Source organism: Globicephala melas, chromosome 11, assembly GCF_963455315.2.
Source record: "Globicephala melas chromosome 11, mGloMel1.2, whole genome shotgun sequence".
NCBI lineage: Eukaryota > Metazoa > Chordata > Mammalia > Artiodactyla > Delphinidae > Globicephala > Globicephala melas.
The window spans coordinates 13,765,870-13,781,049 of NC_083324.2; the positions used below are offsets into that span (position 1 = coordinate 13,765,870).

Here is a 15,180-nt window from a genome sequence, read left to right on the forward strand (position 1 = left end):
AAATGAAAGTATTTCAGGAGAAGAAGGAACCTAACAAATCATGATTTGGCACACTAACCGTACAAATGAGGAAAGTGAACTTTAGGGAAAATGAATTGCTCAAGATCCCACAGCTTGTGAGAGCATGAACAGTCTCAGAACACTTGACTCAAGAACCTCTGGCTCACTACTTCCTGTGATGGCCCAACATAGTAGGACACCAACCTCTTTGTTGTAATCTGGTCATTTTTGCTATGGGATTGGCTAATATGTGTGTCTGTGCATGTATCTCTGTGTAGCTTAGAAAGGCATTAATACAGTTAAGACTCAATTTTATACTGATTAATTAATCACTCCTAAATGGTCAGTAATCCTTTTTAAGTCTACAGATCTTCCCCATAAATTAAACTCTGTAATGCCACAGGATTATCTGCAATCGGGTAACCAAATACAAATCATGTAATTATCATGGGACTACCAAAGTACAAATTGCTAAAACAAACGGATAATTCTCCAGTATACGATGTATGCACTAAACCAAAAGGAACGAAGACAGAAAACTTTGTACAAAATATAAACATGTTAGGTTGAAAATCAAAAAAGATGATTTTTGAGATAGTTGCTATTAAGAACAGAACCATTTGATCACTAACATGACAACATATAAAATAATGTTTACAGGGGTAAGTTGTGTTCCAAAAAGCACATTTTGGTAATATTAGAATTTAACATAGCAAAAATATAAATTTCATAAAATGCAAAGATTTACAGCTGAATAAATATGTGAAGGAAGACAAACAAATGCATTGTCTATTATATTTAGTTATTCAGATAATAAATTTCAGATAGTTAACTTTCCTACTTTAAAAAGTATAGTTTTTAAATGCATCGATAAATGAGATTAATAATAAAATGTTATTTGTAAATGAATTTTGAGGACCACATATTACATTTAAAATCACCTCCTATCTTATGGTTTAATATAAAATCCATTGCTATTGCTTTCTGTATATTTACATAAGTTATATATTAATCCCATAAGTCATAAGGAAAAGTAGTCCCCAATGAGTATCAACATCAAAACTTTTCTGCAATTCCTCAAAGATAAAATATATTTATATATTGTATTACACATATATTTTTATTTAAATAAAATGGTACTTACTCCCAAAGATGTTATTCATCTCAAGTTCAATTGCATATCACCTACAAAAAAAGAAATGGATTTTAGAATAAAGCATAAACCTAGACTTTTTTTTTAATAATCAGTTGCATTCCAGAGGCATCAATGGTGTTAGAAAAAAGTCTCGATGGCACATTATGTGAGAAAAAGTTTTTCTCAGTCAATTACAGAGAACCTGATTTTACCAAGATGTTCCTTAAACTGTGTAGTAAGATACCCTGATGAGCAAGAAAACTTTTGTAAGTCTCGGTTAACCCATAAAAAAGGCCAAAAGGATGATCTATATTTAAATATCTGAAACGAGAAAGATACTGATAAAGCAATATGTTTAAATAAGCTAAATTAACTATTTAATTTTCATATTAAAGTCAAAACTCTGTATCGTTTGAAATTAAAGGATAAATTACATAAGGTCGTAAAGAGCAACAATTAATATTCATTCCGTATAAACTACATGAGAACAATTCCCTTATCCTTGAAAACCACTGCCAAATTTTTAGAATACATTTTTTAACACTTGAAATCTAATTTATAAAAGTAGGACAAATGGTACAATTATAAAACTTTTAAATAGTATGAAGGCTCTCCAAGGTTTACAAATCCTCACTTTTTTACCCTCAAAAATTATACACTATACGTTTCTAAATTTAAACTCCAGGTGATACCGATGATAGTTTGGACTTAACACAAAAACATATTTATGTTTCTTTGAGTTCTATATTGCCTTCATACTTTCTTTTCTGAGCTCTAGATCCATGCAGCCAATTGACTACCTGACATCTCTATTTGGATACTCTAAAGGGATGTCAAACTCAATGTGCCTGTATACAAACACATGACTTCCTATACCAATCCTCCCTCCCCACTAAAGGGCCCACTTCTAGAGTTGATAGCGAACGGCACCACCATAATTTATCAAGTCAGAAAGTCAGGAGTCACACATACCTTCCCTTGTCTCTCATCGCATCAATACTCAATCCACCACTAAGTCAACCTCTCCCCATCTCTACCACTAGTTCCCTCAACCTACCATTACCTCTCACCTGTAGTAGCAATGAGCACATTCTCACTGCATTGTCTCCTGACACCACCTATGCCTTTGCTATCCATTAGCCGATATTATCACCTCTCCCAACCCAAACCCTCTTAAGATGCTTCACTGTCTTCCAATTAGTCATAAAAATAAGACCACAGTCTTTAATTGGCCTACAAATCCTTGCATCATCTAACCTTTGTCAAATATTCCCAAGATCTCACCTTTCACCACCCTCCACCTTGCTCTCTGCACCCCAGATACACTAAAGTCTTTTCAGTAGAAATGAGCCATGTTCTTTCCTATCTCAAGGCTTTTATACATACTGTTTCTTCTGTCATGTTCTTTCCTTTAAGCCCTTTCCACCTATTCACTCTGTGGAGCCCCACTTAAATTTCACTAAGAGAAACGTCCTCTAACACCTTAAGTCAGGTTCTCATAATATTCTATACTCACAGGACAGCATTTGCTTCTTCAAAGCTTTTATCACAAACTGTCTTTGTAATTGTGTCATTTATGACTACAGCCCTCACTGAACTTTAAACTAAATGATTATAGTACCTATGTTGCAGATCTCTGGTGCCTAGCATAAAGCTTCATATCCAAAATATTAGTGAGTGAAATTAAAATGAATGCCTGAAAATGATAGTTTCGGGCTTATCATTTTCACATTCCATTCATACCAAAGTATGTTGCTCTAAAAGGAACAAAACCATGTTGCGTTCCTGAGGAAAATATTTAAGATTATTAGATTATTCCGGAGTCCCAAAACAAAAGGCATGGGGTACAATAATGACCTTTATAAAATGCTAATTGCTTTTTTAATAAACCAACATTAGTTATTCTCCAGATGTAATTTGAAGAATGGAATATAGTTGGTGTGGATATAGTTGGTCTGTATAATTTATACAGAATAAAAGAACTTTATTTATTTTTAACATCTTTATTGGAGTATAATTGCTTTACAATAGTATGAGTTTCTGCTTTATAACAAAGTGAATCAGCTACTGGTGTTTTAGTTTCTGCTAAATAACAAAGAGAGTCAACTATACATATACATATATCACTATATCTCCTCCCTCTTGCATCTCCCTCCCACACTCCCTAACCCACCCCTCTAGGTGGACACAAAGCACCTAGCTGATCTCCCTGTGCTATGCAGCGGCTTCCCACTAGCTATTTTATATTTCTTAGTGTATATATGTCAATGCCACTCTCTCATTTCATCAAGCTTACCATTCCCCCTCCATGTGTCCTCAAGTCCATTCTCTAGGTCTGGGTCTTTAATCCTGTCCTGCCCCTAGGTTCTTCAAAACCTTTTTTTTTTTCTTTTAGATTCTAAACATATGTTACCATATGGTATTTGTTTTTTCTCTTTCTGACTTACTTCACTCTGTGTGACAGTCTCTAGGTCCACCCACCTCGCTACAAATAACTCAATTTCATTTCTTTTTATGGGTGAGTAACATTCCATTGTATATACGTGCCACATCTTCTTTATCCATTTATAAGCCGATGGACACTTAGGGTGTTTCCATGTCCTGGCTATTGTAAACAGACCTGCAATGAACACTGTGGTACATGACTCCTTTTGAATTATAGTTTTCTCAGGGAATATGCCCAGTAGTGGGATTCCTGGGTTGTATGGTAGTTCTATTTTTAGTTTTTTAAGGAACCTCCATACTGTTCTCCACAGTGGCTGTATCAATTTAAATTCCCACCAACAGTGCAAGAGGGTTCCCTTTCCTCCACACCCTCTCCAGCATTTATTGTTTGTAGATTTTTTGATGATGGCCATTCTGACCAGTGTAAGGTGATACCTCATTGTAGATTTGATTTGCATTTCTCTAATGATTACTGATGTTGAGCATCCTTTCATGTGTTTGTTGGCCATCTGTACATCTTCTTTGGAGAAATGTCTATTTAGGTCTTCTGCCCATTTTTGGATCGGGTTGTTTCTTTTTTTGATATTGAGCTGCTTGAGCTGCTTGTATATTTTGGAGATTAATCCTTTGTCAGTTGCTTCATTTGCAAATATTTTATCCCATTCTGAGGGTTGTCTTTTCGTCTTGTTTATGGTTTCCATAGCTGTGCAAAAGCTTTTAAGTTTCATTAAGTCCCATTTGTTTATTTTTGTTTTTATTTCCATTTCTCTAAGAGGTGGGTCAAAAAGGATCTTGCTGTGATTTATGTCACAGAGTGTTCTGCCTTTGTTTTCCTCTAAGAGTTTTATAGTGTCTGGCCATACATTTAGATCTCTAAGCCATTTTGAGCTTATTTATGTGTATGGTGGTAGGGAGTGTTCTAACTTCATTCTTTTACATGTAGCTGTGCAGTTTTCCCAGCACCACTTATTGAAGAGATTCTCTTTTCTCCATCGTATATTCTTGCCTCCTTTATCAAAGATAAGGTGACCATGTGTGTGTGGGTTTATCTCTGGGCTTCCTTTCCTGTTCCACTGATCTATATTTCTGTTTTTGTGCCAGTACCATACTGTCTTGATTACTATAGCTTTGTAGTATAGTCTGAACTCTGGGAGCCTGATTTCTCCTTTTTGCATCTATGTTCATCAGTGATATTGGCCTGTAGTTTTTTTTTTTTTGTTTTTTTTTTTTGCGGTATGCAGGCCTCCCACTGCCATGGCCTCTCCCATTGCGGAGCACAGGCTCCGGACGCGCAGGCTCAGCGGCCATGGCTCACGGACCCAGCCGCTCTGCTGCATGGGGGATCTTCCCGGACCGGGACACGAACCCGTGTCCCCGGCATCGGCAGGCGGACTGCCAACCACTGAACCACCAGGGAAACCCAGTTTTCTTTTTTTTTTTGAGACATATTTATCTGGTTTTGGTATCAGGGTGATGGTGGTTTCACAGAATGAGTTTTGGAATATTCCTCCCTTGGCTATATTTTGGAAGAGTGTGAGAAGGATAGGTGTTAGCTCTTCTCTAAATGTTTGATAGTATTTGCCTGTGAAGTCGTCTGGTCCTGGGCTTTTGTTAGTTGGAAGATTTTTAATCACAGTTTCAATTTCAGTGCTTGTAATTGGTCCCTTTATATTTTCTATTTCTTCCTGGTTCAGTTGCAGAAGGTTGTGCTTTTCTAAGAATTTGTCCGTTTCTTCCAGGTTGTCCATTTTATTGGTATATAGTTGCTTATAGTAATCTCTCATCATCTTTTGTATTTCTGTAGTGTCAGTTGTTACTTCTGCTTTTTCATTTCTAATTCTATTGATTTGAGTGTTCTCCCTTTTTTTCTTGATGAGTCTGGCTAATTGTTTATCAATTTTGTTTATTTTCTCAAAGAACCAGCTTTTAGTTTTATTGATCTTTGCTATTGTTCCCTTCAGTTCTTTTTCATTTATCTCTGATCTGATCTGTATGATTTCTTTCCTTCTGCTAACTTTGGGGTTTGCTTGTTCTTCTTTCTCTAATTGCTTTAGGTGTAACATTAGGTTGTTTATTTGAGATGTTTCTTGTTTCTTGACATAGAATTGTATTGTTATAAACTTCCCTCTTAGAACTGCTTTTGCTGCATCCCATAGGTTTTGGGTTGTCGTGTTTTCATTGTCATTCGTTTCTAGGTATTTTCTGATTTCCTCTTTGATTTCCTCAGTGATCTCTTCATTATTTAGCAGTGTATTGTTTAGCCTCCATGTGTTTGTATTTTTTACAGATTTTTTTTCCTGTAATTGAGATCTAGTCTCATAGCATTGTGGGCAGAAAAGATACTTGATATGATTTCAATTTTCTTAAATTTACCAAGACTTGATTTGTCACCCAAGATATGATCTATCCTGGAGAATGTTCCATGAGCACTTGAGAAGAATGTGTATTCTGTTGTTTTTGGATAGAATATCCTATAAGTATCAATTAAGTCCATCTTGTTTAATGTATCATTTAAAGCTTGTGTTTCTTTATTTATTTTCATTTTGGATGATCTGTCCATTGGTGAAAGTGGGGTGTTAACGTCCCCTACTATGATTCTGTTACTGTCAATTTTCCCTTTTATGGTTGTTAGCATTTGCCTTATGTATTGAGTTGCTCCTATGTTGGGTGCAGAAGTATTTACAATTGTTATATATTCTTCTTGGATTGATCCCTTGATCACTATGTAGTGTCCTTCCTTGTCTCTTGTAATAGTCTTTATTTGAAAGTCAATCTTCTCTGATATGAGAATTGCTACTCCAGCTTTCTTTTGATTTTCATTTGCATGGAATATCTTTTTCCATCCCTTCACTTTCAGTCTCTATGTGTTCCTAGGTCTGAAGTGGGTCTCTTGTGGACAGTATATATATGGGTCTTGTTTTTGTATCCATTCAGCCAGTCTATGTCTTTTGGTTGGAGCATTTAATCCATTTACATTTAAGGTAGTTATCGATATGTATGTTCCTATTACCATTTTCTTAATTATCTTGGGTTTGTTATTGTAGCTCTTTTCGTTCTCTTGTGTTTCCTGCCTAGAGAAATTCCTTTAGCATTTGTTGTAAAGCTGGTTTGGTGGTGCTGAATTCTCTTAGCTTTTGCCTGTCTGTAAAGGTTTTAATTTCCCTGTCGAATCTGAATGAGATCCTTGCTGGGTAGAGTAATCTTGGTTGTAGGTTTTTCCCTTTCATGACTTTAAATATGTCCTGCCACTCCCTTCTGGCTTGCACAGTTTCTGCTGAAAGATCAGCTGTTAACCTTATTGGGATTCCCTTGTATGTTATTTGTTGCTTTTCCCTTGCTGCTTTTAATATTTTTCCTTTGTATTTAATTTTTGATAGTTTGATTTACATGTGTCTTGGCATGTTTCTCCCTGGATTTATCCTTTATGGGACTCTCTGCACTTCCTAGACTTGATTATTTCCATCCCCCTATTAGGGAAGTTTTCAACTATAACCTCTTCAAATATTTTCTCAGTCCCTTTCTTTTTCTCTTCTTCTTCTGGGACCCCTATAATTCGAATGTTGGTGCATTTAATCTTACCCCAGAGGTCTCTGAGATTGTTCTCAATTCTTTTCATTCTTTTTTCTTTATTCTGCTCTGTGGTAGTTATTTCCACTATTTTATCTTCCAGGTCACTTATCCGTTCTTCTGCCTCAATTATTCTGCTATTGATTCCTTCTAGAGAATTTTCCATTTCATTTATTGTGTTGTTCATCATTGTTTGTTTGCTCTTTAGTTCTTCTAGGTCGTAGTTAAACATTTCTTGTATTTTCTCCATTTCCAAGATTTTGGATCATCTTTACTATCATTACTCTGAATTCTTTTTCAAGTAGACTGCCTACTTCCTTTCATTTGTTTGGTCTGGTGGGGTTTTATCTTGCTCCTTCATCTGCTGTGTATTTCTCTGTTTTCTCATTTTGTTTAACTTGGTGTGTTTGGGGACTCCTTTTCACAGGCTGCAGTTTCATAGTTCCCATTGTTTTTGGTGTCTGCCCCCAGTGGTTAAGGTTGTTTCAGTGGGTTGTGTAGGCTTCCTGGTGGAGGGGACTGGTGCCTGTGTTCTGGTGGATGAGGCTGGATCTTTTCTTTCTGGTGGGAAGGACCGCATTTGGTGGTGTGTTTTGGGGTTTCTGTGACATTATGATTTTAGGCAGCCTCTTTGCTAATGGGTGGGGCTGTGTTCCTGTCTTGCTAATTGTTTGGCATAAGGTGTCCAGCACTGTAGCTTGCTGGTCGTTGAGTGGAGCTGGGTTTTAGCGTTGAGATGAAGATCTCTGGGAGAGCTTTCACCATTTCATATTACTTGGAGCTGGGAAGTCTCTGGTGGACCAATGTGCTGAACTCGGCTCTCCCCACTCAGAGGCTCAGGCCTGACACCCGGCCAGAGTACCAAGACCCTCTCAGCCACATGGCTCAGAAGAAAAGGCAGAAAAAAAAGAAGAAAAAAATAAAATAAAATAAAGTTATTAAAATAAAAAAAAAATTAAATTATTAAAAATTTAAAATAAGAAAGAAGAGAGCAACCAAACCTAAAAAACAAAGCCACCAATGATAACAAGTGCTAAAAACTATACCAAAAAAAGCAGGCAGACAGAACCGTAGGACAAATGGTAAAAGCAAACCTCTACAGACAAAAATCACACAAAGAGCATACACACACACTCACAAAAAAAGAAAAAGGAAAAATATATATATATACACACATATACATATATAAAAAGGGAGCGCGCAACCAAATCAACAAAGATATCTTCCAATGATAATAAGCTCTAAATACTAAATTATAATAACCATATAACCAGAAACAAATTAGATACAGGAAGCAAATCCCAAGTTGCTCCCAAAGTCAACCACCTCAATTTTGGGAAGATTTGTGGTCTATTCATGTATTCCACAGATGCAGGGTGCATCAAGTTAATTGTGGAGATTTAATCCACTGCTCCTGAGGCTGCTGGGAGAGATTTCCCTTCTCTTCTTTGTTCACAGAGCTCCTGGGGTTCAACTTTGTATTTATCCCCGACTCTGCGTGTAGGTCACCTGAGGGCATCTGTTCTTCACCCAGATAGGATGGGGTTAAAGGAGCAGCTGATTCGGGGGCTTTGGCTCACTCAGGCCGGGGTGAGGGAGGGGTATCGAATGCGGGGCGACCCTGAGGCGGCAGAGGTTAGCATGACATTGAAACAGCCTGAGGCGTGCCGTGTGTTCTCCTGGGGAAGTTGTCCCTGGATCATGGGACCCTGGCAGTGGCTGGCTTCACAGGCTCCGGGGAGGGGAGGTGTGGAGAGCGACCTGTGTTTGCTCACAGGTTTCTTGGTGGCCGCCACAGCAGCCTTAGCACTTCATGCCTGTCTCTGGGATCTGCACTGATAGCCACAACTCACACCCATCTCTGGAACTCGTTTCAGCGGTGCTCTGAATCCCCTCTCCTCGCACACCCTGAAACAATGGTCTTTTGCCTCTTAGGCAGTTCCAGGCTTTTTCCCAGACTCCCTCCCGGCTACCTGTGGCGCACTAGCCCCCTTCAGACTGTGTTCACGCTGCCAACCCCAGTCCTCTCCCTGGGATCCAACCTCCAAAGCCTGAGTCTCAGCTCCCAGCCCCCATCCGTCCTGGCGGGTGAGCAGACAAGCCTCTGGGGCTGGTGAGTGCTGGTCGGCACCGATCCTCTGTGCAGGAATCTCTCTGCTTTGCCCTCCACACCCCTGCTGCTGCGCTCTCCTCCGTGGCTCTGAAGCTTCCCCGCCCCCCCCCCACCATCTCCGCCAGTGAAGGGGCTTCCTAGTGTGTGGAAACTTTTCCTCCTTCACAGCTCCCTCCCAGAGGTGCAGGTCGTGTCCCTCTTCTTTTGTGCCTGTTTTTCCCTTTTTCTTTTGCCCTACCCAGGTACGTGGGGAGCTTCTTGCCTTTTCGGAAGTCTGAGGTCTTCTGCCAGCGTTCAGCAGGAGTTGTTCCACGTGTAGATGTATTTCTGATGTATTTGTGGGGAGGAAGGTGATCTCCATGTCCTACTTCTCCGCCATCTTGAAGGTCCCTCTCCAGCCTCAGAAGTTACGTTCTATAGACCTTTCCCATTTGCTACATGCTTCCAGATACACGATATCCTTTGAACATGAAGTCAGACATTGACTGAGTACCTACTGTCAGTATCTCCAGCTGACAGATACAAAAGTACAGTAAGAGAGGATCAGTGTGTGGCCCGTGTGGTTGCATTGCTAATAAGCAGCAAAATGAGACTTCTTATCTCCAACTCCTGTGTACTTCCTGCTCAATTATGAAGGCTTGGCAATGATCCAGATGATGTAAACCTTACAATTTCTCCCACTGAGACCACCTTGTAACTTCATGACGATGATATTGCTGCCGCACAGCATTTTCACAATACTGTGGGTGATTCATGCTACCTTCCAGCTATGGAAGCATTCACTCAACATCCCTTAAACTCAACTCCACCAACCTCAATTTCCTAAGCCCTTCTCCACTGAATTAAGATGGGTCTTTTCTGCATCTCCTATCACAACATTTTCTGCACTAAATTTTAAACTGGTTTATTAACACATCTACTTTAACTAAACTGTATGTGCCTTAAAACAGGACGGTGCTCAATGTTTATATTCCAGCACCAGGTGCAATGCCTTCACCACAGTGGCCACCTAAAATCAGGATAGTGAGTGGTTGTGTGCAACACTTAATAAATGAATTGCCCAAGAACACGCATGATACTAGACTTCTCAATCATCAAAATTTAAAATCAAATGAGAGCATTTTGTTGAAATCTAGTTCTCTAGTTGGCATAGTAACCATTAATACATCATATGCTTATCATATAGAGACAAGTTAAAGGACTATGAAATTTGCACTGGGAAGATTATTTTTAAGTGGATATACAAAGCCTCGAAAATACAGAAAAACAATGACGGGAATTATTTTTTTTAAGTTAGAAAAATAAAATGATACAGGACAATTTTAATTTCTTCAAAATTTTGACAGATTTATTTTAAATACTTACTGTAGCATGTTCAAACACAGGCTGGCATATACCCTTCCTAGATAGTTATGTGGGGTTCTCTGTTTGTGACTGCATCCAAGTTAGCTTTCATATTAATGAACTCCTTAATCTAAATAGCTTTCATGTTATCCTGTTATGCACATCTGTTCACACCTGGATAAATGTACAAATTGATAATGTTAACATCATTAAATCTCATGCAATTCACAGTAATCATTCAATTCAAGCTCTAGTCAAAAGGTAAAGAGAATAGGGAAAAATAAATCTTTTTTGTTTCTGAAACACCCAGACTTATGGGTCTTCTTGGCCACTTTGTTCTTTTGTTAGTTCTGAGTGAGCTCTAAGACGGAAGCCCTTACCAATGCCACAGAGAAACCAAGATAAGTAACTCATTTTTTCCAAATACCTATGGCCCTTTTTCCAAGCAAAAGTAAACTCAGAGCAATACTGTTCAAAGCAAGTGAACAGGTTTTGTCAAAGCTTCAAGCAAAAAGAAAGACAAGTATCTGGTCTCCACTTAGCATAAACTTGAATCTTTTGTGACCGAGGTAGTACTGAAGATGCAATAACATGCTTTTCTGGTGGAGAGATGGGGGCTACTAAGTGAGCAAGAGAATAGAAGAGGAAAAAAAGACAAAGGCAACATGCTGTTTGTGAAGGACACACTGATGAAATGATTGAACATCATCTGAAGTAACGATGAAGATTAAAATACAATTCCTTTATGACAAAGTCAATCAACAATGCACCTGTCTCATGCTAAAGAAAGTAATTTTACTTCCTCCTAACTCTAGGTGCTATACCCAGTCTTGTCAGCTCCGTAAGAGGGCATTTAATAAATGTTCCTATCAGATATATCAGCATGAATCCCTGTCAACGACTTCTTGGTCCAGTGTCCAGAATAAAGTCACTTCTATAAGTAGTTCTGTATAAAAATGTGGTAAGCAGAGAAACTCAACAACTTGATGAAGTTTGTTAATGTCTGCTAGATGCAATAATGACCTTTTAATAAATATCTATTCCCGATTCTCTTGCCAAAAAGTAGGTCGTCATTTCAGAATCTAAAAGCTACCTGGCCAATTATCATCTGAAAATAAAGAAAACATGTTACATGCCTAAATGAGCAAGAAATCATATGGAATAACAGGAGTGGGGAGGAAAAACTGCCAACACTAATTACATCAGGTATACTTTCCAGGTAACTGTCCTTGTTTGCTTTTCTTCTTCTGTTGCACATTCACTTCTTGTTCAAACAGGGCATGGATAATTTTGAGAAAGGAGAACTCACTAGGCTCAAACCAAGGAGTTTGGACAGACGTTTCCAATAATTTCTTGGAAAAGTCATTTCTCTAATGAGCTTCTTCATCTACAAAATTACAGGGGTGAGCTAGATGACCTTGAAATCTCTGCAAGAGATAATAACTGTGATATCCAGGATGATTCTATCATACTGCTGCTTTGCTAAAAGGTTTATTAGAGAGAACACTGAAATAAGCACCCAGAAAAATGATCTGAAGATTCTCAACGGATTTCATTTCCCACGCTGTCCACACCTGTCCTCAATCACTGCAGATAATGCTTAAGTTAAGCGGTATTATGCAAAATCAAGTACTACATACTGAATTGTATCTGCCTCTTTCAGAAAGGCTATCTATATGATAGTGCATATAACCATGAGGGAGAATGCAGAATATATCACAAGACTGAAAGAAAGAAAAAAACAAAAGGAGGCAAAAGCTTTTTAATTGACCACTTAAAAGGTTATGTAGAGGCCAGGCCACAAGGTGAAGGTACGAAGTATGTTTCTAGTACAGAAAGCTGTCTACTAACAATGAAATGCTCAATATTCTTACGACTTTTTTGAGTGAGGAGTCTACAGCAGATTTAAGTCCTGGATCAGTTAAGAATCTGGTATGTAAAAATAAAAGCCCATCAATTCTTAGCATCCCTTTGGGGTTTCTGTGGGTATACATGTAATAACTGTCATATCTCAAAACAGTTCAATCTGACCCCCATTATTTTAAAAATATAATGATAGTGGCCAGAGATATCAGCTATGCTTCGATGATTTGAATGCTCCTAACTGGTGCAATTAGGTGAAATTAACAATTTCTTAGTGAGAACACAGATTGGTATCTAAAGGGCTCAAACCACCTCAGAAAGGCGAATAGGGCATTTCATAAAAGTAGACTCTATCTGCCAAGGTCAAAAAGCTCCTGTATCTCTTCCTCAATTCAATTTTTCTCATGACTTTCCACCCCCAAGGTTGTCTCACTTAAGACTTGTTGATGCCCTGGCAATGCTGTTTTGAGATACAGGGTGTGATAAGAGCTATGGAAAGGGTATGATCTCAATTATAATAGAAAACACCAATGGAAACAAAACTTTTTCAAACTTCATATTTTCCATCTATCAAATTGGCAAAGATCAAAAGTTTTACACTGTGTTGATAAGTGTGTGGTATAACAGACATTCACATACATTTTTAGTGGGTGGACCCATTGGTACAAATTCTGTGGAGAATTATTTACCAGTATCTATAAGAAGCAAACTTTTTTTTTTTTTTGACTCAGAAATGCCTCCTGTAGAAATATAAAGTCTAGGAATATACGGTCATTGGAGCACTTCTTCCTGGTTGTAATAGCTACCTGATAGGGTTATTGTTAAGATGAATGAAATAATTCATATAAAGTATACAGAACAAAATTTGCATTTTACTGGTATTAATGGTAAGCACTGATAAAACTTAGTTGTTCACGTAATTATTATTAGATGATGATGTTCATGTAATTATTATTAGATGGTAATACAAGTCATTTTTTGACATACTACAAAATTTCAGAGAAGTAGAGGACAGCCTCATATTCATTAAGGTTAAAAAAAGCAAATGTGTGTACTACACATATCTAAATCTAGAACATGGTATTTAAATGCTCTCTGGTAAGCCCTGTCAACTGGGGAAATTTCTTTACAGAAAAGTATAATTTGCATATAATCATGTGTTAATTCCATAGGACTGTTCTATACTGAATTAATAAATGTCTAAAAGATTAGGGAAAAACACAAAAACCTTGTAATCTGGATCAAAATTACCATTATTTTATTAGGATATAATTGTTTGAATGATTTGAAGAGTAGCTTAAATATTTTCTGGGTTTTTCTCTTCTTTCTGTAGCTAAATGATGTTCTAACCATTATCAACCATTCATTTTAGCTAAATGACAAAGAGAGAAAAAATGTGAACTAAAAGCGTATTCATTCCGACATTAACCCAAAATAACCAATTTGCTTCTCATGAGCCTTGGATGTTGCTGAGGTGCATTTGTTAAATTATAGAAGCAATTTTTCCTCAGGAATCTTCTAATTTTGTTCCAATCACTGGAGTCATGCTTATCTATTTCCTTGCACAGATATACTGCCTCCTCAGAGAACTCTTGAGAATAGAAACTCTGTATCCGATGAGTGAATATCAAACAGTGAGATGACTAGCCAGTTAGGTTAAAAATATGAAAAGACATTTAAATCTAAACATAAAGGAGACCATGTGAATAACAAAATATGGGGGATGTAGAAGAATAAATTAGGAAAACTTCTTCCCTTCCTTTTCTCAGAGCTTTTCCATACCCAAGCAGGAAAGCTGGGTCTTACTATCCTAGTGTTTAGAGCTGTGCTATCCAATATGGTACCACTAGCCAGATGTGGCTACTGAGTGCTTGTAAAGTAGCTAATAAGAAATGAAAAGATAGTGTAAAAAATGAGTGTAAAGTATCTTATTCCTAATTGTTTTAATACTGGTACAGGTTGATATAATATTTTGAACACAATATATTTAATAAATTTCCACCTGTTTCACTGTACTTTTTAATGTGAGTTCCAGAAAATTGAAATTATATTTTTGGCTCACAGTATATTTCCATTGGACAGTACAGAACTAAAGCATTAGTATCTATGACATATGTATACGCCACAAGTTCCTTTGGGTGCACTTGTGTTTTGATGGTTCCAGTAACTAAGTCGGTCTCTAAAAGGGAAGAACCCATGTATCTGTACAATCTTACCTAGGCGTGGGAAAACTGCTTGGGTTTTATTTGAGTCCAGCTCTTCCCCGTAAAAATAAGGCCCTAGCCAACATGGTGTTGCAGTCAGAAGACTTGAGTTTCCACCTGGGTTACCTGGGCAAATCACTCAAATCCCCTGAGTCCCTTGTCTTACGTATAAAATACCTGTCTTTCTAGCCATGAGCACTGCTGTGCAAATCATTTGAGATATGTATATAAGAAACTCGTCAAGTCATACTCATTATGGTCCTTGAAGGGGTATTAACATTTAGTTTTAGCTCAACAAATGACATACTTAACAACTGATCCTTTGCAGTCCACCTAAGTCGCAGCAGAAATACCACACCTTTGCTTCCAGTCACACTGCTGTGTATGACAGAGGCAGCTGATCCCTAAGTCGTAAGTTAGACTGTTCCATAAGGATTCTTTTTCAAAGCAAGTGAATCGAGTGTGGATCTCTGAAAAAGCTTAATAACTATGATCACAGTACTAGAATT

At 37.7% G+C, this 15,180-nt stretch overlaps 1 protein-coding gene across 5 annotated transcripts in view; it reads right to left on the reverse strand.

Annotated features, from left to right (window-relative positions):
- The window catches only part of CNTN4 (contactin 4), a 973,761-nt gene that overhangs the window by 821,169 nt on the left and 137,412 nt on the right, over positions 1-15,180 (reverse strand). For all 5 annotated transcript variants that reach the window (XM_060307736.1, XM_060307734.1, XM_060307732.1 and 2 more), the window contains one exon: positions 1,145-1,185. The gene's annotated coding sequence lies outside the window, so the exon portion shown is untranslated. The remainder of the gene's footprint in view (positions 1-1,144; positions 1,186-15,180) is intronic.